Genomic DNA, 6,205 nt, shown 5'->3' on the forward strand with positions numbered 1-6,205 from the left:
TTAAACACTCATGAGAAGAACATTGGACTGGGGGGACTTGAAGAGGTAGGTCCCAGCAGAGCCCAGTTGGACCCGCAAGACTCACCTTAAACAGGGACGTCTGCGCAGAGACCAACTGGATCCGCAGGACCAACCATGCTCAGAGACGTGACGTCCTTACGCGCAGTACGCAAGCTGGTCCCGCAGGAAATGCCTCCCAATGGTGAAGGACTCCGCCTGTCCCCGCAGCCTCGGATACAAGCCATTAGGGAAGGCCACCCGCGCAGCATGGCTACACGCACAAGGCACTTAGCTCTCGATCATTCAGTGTCACCTGAAGGAATGAGCCAAGCCGGGAGCAATCCCGCACAGAGGCGGGAGGGGGAATACTCCCGCCCAAATAAGCCAGTCCGTATACTGAAGGATCTTTTACTGTACCTGACGAGGTATGAGCGAAAGATCTAATCAGAGATACGACAGCTCACTGATACAGTATGGCGAGCAGCATGCTCCTGTACTGTATCACTATTAGCCGCTGCCTACTCACCAACTACTGCCATACCACGTGCGTAGCCGTCAGTTGGTGGAACAGGAATAGTGTACAGCAGGCCTGGTCGCTATCAGCCGCTACCTACCCACCAACTACCAGCAGGGCACGTGTGTAGGCTACTGTTGGTGGAACAGGAACACTGTTGCAGCCGGCCATACCTCTTTGGAAACCTACCTTCGGCTATAAATACCCCAAATGGTATGATCATCTAAGGACAACATATCTTACTACATTATCATCATATTATACCTGATATCTGCTCTAGCAATCTCTTAATATACTTTTATATTTAAAGAGCAATCTAGTCTGATTCTCACGCCGGAGGGTGGTCACAAGGAGGAACCCCCCCCCCTTCTCAGTGACGAGCTCACGGTGTCTGTTTTGCAGGTTATCAGAAGAACCATCTTCCAAGGGTCTAACCCCTCGTGGGAAACATCTCTCCAACCCCCAGGTTACCAGTAATCTGCCCGGGGTCCGGTTAGTGTTTCTTCACTGACCATTTTTGAGTGTAGCTTATGAAGACGGGCAATAGCATCTCATCTCATCTCATATTAGTGCGGTACACACAACCCTCATGCATATGCTAGCTTCCAACTTTGTCTTTGCCCCCATCACCTTTCTTGATAGAGTTACTCATTAAGATTTGTAAGTCGGGTGTCACAAACATAAACACATTCATTGGGTCAAAGATCTTATGTCAGCTTCATCGTTTCTACAAATAGTAGCTTCCCCTGCTTGATTGTCATAGAACCAATTGAAAAAGTTCCGCAAACAGGTAGGAAGAATTAAAGGAGACTGGACACGACGAACAATGGTTGCAGGCTTGACTACCAAAATAACTATGCCCTTTCTGTTACGAGCAATCATCCTTACAACACCTTTAGCATAACTACTACTTGTCGTGTTGATGAGTCGTTGCACATTGAATCGACGCAGATCCCAACCTACCATCGTCTGCAAGTCATGCTCGTTCTCAAAATACTCAATCTCTCTATCTTGACTTCTAACCACAAACATCTTTCTAAGCCCATCATATTTCCACAATGGTTTTAGTAGCTATTTCTATGGTTATTTGTAAACCACCACCATAAGTGGTTAACCCGTCAATGGATCCATACGACACTTTCTTTGGCGCACACAACACCTTTGGTGTACTTGCTATTTGTCATCTTGATGAGTGGTAGCATAGTCAAGACTTAGTCGTCTACCAGTCATGTTCGTTCTCAAAATACTTAATCCTCTTGTAACCACAAACATCTATTTTATAAGCCCAACATATTTCCATGCAATGATTTTTAGCAGTTATTTCTTTGCGGTGGATTTTCATATTCTGAGACATTTGTGTCGAAATTGGATGCCTCGGGTTGAGCGAGTCACTATCAGTATACAAACCACCACCATGAGTGGTTAACCCATCGCGGATTCATGCAACACTTTCTCTGACACTCACAAATACTAAAGTCAACCAAAGATTGCCGGGCTTTAAAATGTTTAATAAAAGTAATACACTACATATAGACCGATACCCTTACCCAATATATCTAGGGTGTCAAATTATAATTTAGGTGCTCGAATCTAACTATCTATATAATTGCCTACCATAAAATCTTAGATGTCGCTCTCAGATTGTTCCCCCCATTCTCTAGAGACACCAGATTGGTTGATTTCTAAATGAAGGCTTCTCATGCATTTGACCCGAATTCGCGGGTATGGGTCACACCAAACCTGAATAGTCTTTAAATGGGTTATAACATCTCATTTATTTATAAAACTCTTTCATAATCAAACAATAATTTTTGCGGGTCATGGGTCTCACCAAACCCGAATAACTCCTAAACGGGTTATAACATCTCATTTATTTGTGAAATAACCTCTTAATTATCAAAGAATAATTTTCACGGGTTATGGGTTTTACCAAACCCTAATAGCCCTCAAATGGGTATAAGATCTCATTTATTGGTAAACATTTTCATTATTAAACCCTAATTAAATTTATCTCATTTCATGTTCTCTGTTGTTGGTCTATCATCTTAATCGTCGGTTAACTTCCGATACTACCCACCATTGTCAACTACATTAACGCCCCCTTTTTCATTAGACAAAGATTTGTGTTCATTTTAAAAAATCAACATGTTCATGTCCGTTTATGTTTGTTCGTTAAAAATTTAAAAAACATGCGCATCTCAATTGAAAAAACTCAAACGCTAAAAAGTATAAGAAATATAGGATTTTTATAATCCCTATTAAATAGTATTTGCCGATAATAATCCATATTCATTTTATCGCCACTGGCGGTCCCAAATTCAAAAAAGTTGCCCCAAATGGTCCCCCGTTAAAAATGACTTAACGAAGTTATAGCTTTTTCAGAATTTCGAACCAATGTTTTAGGGTTTTTGATCATTAGGAGGATACGAGTCGATTGATATAAAACTTAGCTCGAAACAATGATCCAAACGACTTGATTTTGGTTAATTGTAAGTTCAAACACCCGAATTGAAACATTGTTTCATCAATTTGAAGCACCATTTCAAACCAAATTATATACCAATCGACTCGTATCCTCCTAACGATCAAAAGCCCTAACAAATTGGTTTGAAATTCTGAAAAAACTATAACGCCGTTAAGTCATTTTTAACGGGACCATTGGGGGCCAACTTTTTTGAATTTGGGACCGCCAGTGGCGATAAAACGAATAGGGATTATTATCGGCCAATATCATTTAATAGGGATTATTAAAATCCAATATTCCAAAATATAATAACAAACTAATATATATGTATTAAATTAAAACAAAACTATGTTAAAAAAATAAAATAAATCATCATAAAATAGTAAAACAATAAACAAAAACTTGAATAAACTCCCGTAACACGGGAGGATCAAACTAGTAATAGATAAACATAAACAAATAAATAAACCTCAAAATAAACTCTTCACTAATTATCCACAAAATGAATAATTAAATAAACAAAACCAAAACAACCCATAAAGATTAAATTGTAAGTAATATATAAAACCAATACATAAATTTAATCCATCATTTGTTAATTAACTAAAAACTTAATTCTATCATTTGTCTATCATTTGTTAATCATCTAATAGACTAATACAATACTAAGTTATTGTGTTTTTCACTTGAACACAATAACCACACCATATCAATCATAATCTCAATATAAACCCGTGGTATACTCTGGCTTAAAAAAATAATAAAAATATTAATAAAAGTAAAAATGAAAAATAAAAAAATAAACCTAAGCCCAAGCTGCTAGAGAAGACATTAATCCAGCTCCAAGAAACAGAGCAATATAAGACACCACTGGCAACCTAGTATTACACCTCATCCTCTTACTCAAAAAATCAGCTGCAATCAAGTCCACCAAAGCCATATACACCAAGATCCCCGCGGATATCGAATCCAAGACTCCTTCGACCACTAAAGCCCGCAGGCTATTCGGGTTATAAAACTTTGATATACCCGATACCCACACCTATCGGAGCCGTCACTGCAAAAAAACACGCCATTATTGTAGAATGAAGGCTCCCGAATTTAGCCTGTGAGATGCACCCACCGAGCGCAAATCCTTCAAAGAATTGGTGAAAAGACAACGCGCCTAACAAAGGTCTTATTGTGCATGGGCTTTGTGACACTCCCAGTGAAAGCCCGATTATTATCGAGTGTGATATTATTCCGAGTTCCAAAACCTGCAAAATGTATGAATAAACAATTATTAAATCCAAACAATGAACAAACGAGTCGAGCCCAACCGAAGTTGGAGCGCGGAACTTATTAACATGCTGAGTTCAAGCCCTCATCAATTAAACGTTACCTGAGAAACAACATGTCGAATGCCACTTTCATCATCATCAAACCCGTGTGAATGCGAATGCGCATGTGAATGTGAGTTCTCATGTGAACCACCCTCACTCACCTGCCCTTCACAGCCCTCTGTCCCAGTTGCATGATTATGTCTATGTTGTGCAGCATGAGCATGCATTCCCACAATATGAATCCCACCATCCTCTTTACCCGCCGCAGCCACCTGTACAATCCCCGACTCCAAAGCCAAGTCAACCGAGTCAACTCTAGCCGCTTGCACCTGCCTCTCGTGCTTCCGCTCCTAATACTGAGTACTCAGAAAATCCGCAAGCAGCGTGTCTAAAGCCGCCATCATTGCAATAAACCCTGAAAACGGAAAGTTGGACCACGGGTTTTTAGGAAGACACGGGTTGGATAATGCTGACGTGGCGTCTGGTAGCATGTGAACGAATCCAGTGGCTAAGATCACACCAGCTGCAAAGGCCTTGGCAGCAAAGAAGAGGTTGGGATCGGTTCTAAGAAACCGCCGCTTCTTTCCAATCAATGATATCGCGACTCCGATTATTCCAGCGGTGAGGATGGCGGCAATGGCCACGAATTTGAGTATTAACGCCGCCTTTTCGTCCCGACATGATTCTAGATCAGGTGAGTCGTTGCAACTGACGGTTGACATTGATTCAGTAAGATTTTTTAGAAAGGAGCCTGTTTGAGAATCGAAATTAAACATGAATCATTTAGTTCAATAATAGTAAGTAAAACCAAGCAAAGGCTGGTAAATCTTCACAAAATCAATAACAATAATAATTATAATGTCATTAAAAGAACATTTGATAACAAACAATCAAAAAAGTGTTAAAAAGCACATGATTTATAATTCCATTCACTTTAATACACTTTTTTCTAGTCAAAAAGTTTAAAATTGTCCAAAGACATATAAACAAACAAGTGGTATACATACATCTTTAATCTTGAAACTTAATATCCAAACAGCCACCATTTAAACCAATAAATACTTATATAATCCAAGAATCTAATCAATCAAATTAAATACCCTAATAAATCAAATCATACCCAACAAAAGAGGGTTTTCGAAATTACCGGGTAAAGTCTGAATCTTTGCTTCAAATTCTTGTGAATACAACAAAGGGAAGACTTCCTGAAACAAACCCAGATCAGATTTCAAGAAACAAACGAAACCCAGAAAGTAAAGCACATAATAACAATAATAATAAGAAGAAGAAGAAGAAGAAGAAGAAGAAGAAGAAAAGAGCAAGAACCTGAAGCAGTGACATGTGATTGAGAATTTGGGTTTTATTAGAATCCAGGGGTCCGTAGGGGGGTCGTGTGGAATCAAGTCTCTCGGTGCACAATTTGTATCGAAGACGACTCTGAAGAATGTGATCAAAAGATGGGAAAATGTCGACGTATTTGAGAGATTCTGTGGAAACAGGACATGAAATAGTTGTGACTTGGAGGGTGTGTGTCGACATTATTATATAATAATAACTACTACTTCTCTCTACATTTTTTAATATGTAGGTAGATGCTTTATCTTTTGGCATTTGTTGATTTTGGACCTTTATCATTTTTATTCTTCACTTTTTGCTTTTTCAAAAGAGAATTGTAGAGTTTTTATAAAAGTTTTGGGAATAAAGGTTTGGGAATAGGATGATGACGATGCTAGAGAACCTACGACATCCACGTTGGCGGGTACGGAAGTCCGAATATGTAAATAAATTGTAGAGACTACACGAGAACCGTAAAGCATAGAGTTATCCATGAAAGATGTGAAGAATGGTTTGAGGCATATATCAAACACAAAACCTAGAACGTTATTAGGAATAAAGGTTTAATTT

At 39.1% G+C, this 6,205-nt stretch overlaps 1 pseudogene across 1 annotated transcript; it reads right to left on the reverse strand.

Moving 5' to 3' along the window:
* Nucleotides 1–3,729: 3,729 nt before the first annotated feature.
* Nucleotides 3,730–5,818, reverse strand: LOC143589353 (fe(2+) transport protein 3, chloroplastic-like; annotated as a pseudogene). The gene is made up of 3 exons (XR_013145268.1): nt 5,627–5,818; nt 5,448–5,505; nt 3,730–5,051 (listed from the first exon to the last, which is right to left on the reverse strand). The product of XR_013145268.1 is annotated as a fe(2+) transport protein 3, chloroplastic-like (transcript).
* Between the last annotated feature and the right edge of the window lie 387 nt (nt 5,819–6,205).

Source organism: Bidens hawaiensis, unplaced genomic scaffold, assembly GCF_021521415.1.
Source record: "Bidens hawaiensis isolate Kalapana, Puna unplaced genomic scaffold, B.hawaiensis_p1.1 tig00037392_1, whole genome shotgun sequence".
Classification (NCBI taxonomy): Eukaryota; Viridiplantae; Streptophyta; class Magnoliopsida; order Asterales; family Asteraceae; genus Bidens; species Bidens hawaiensis.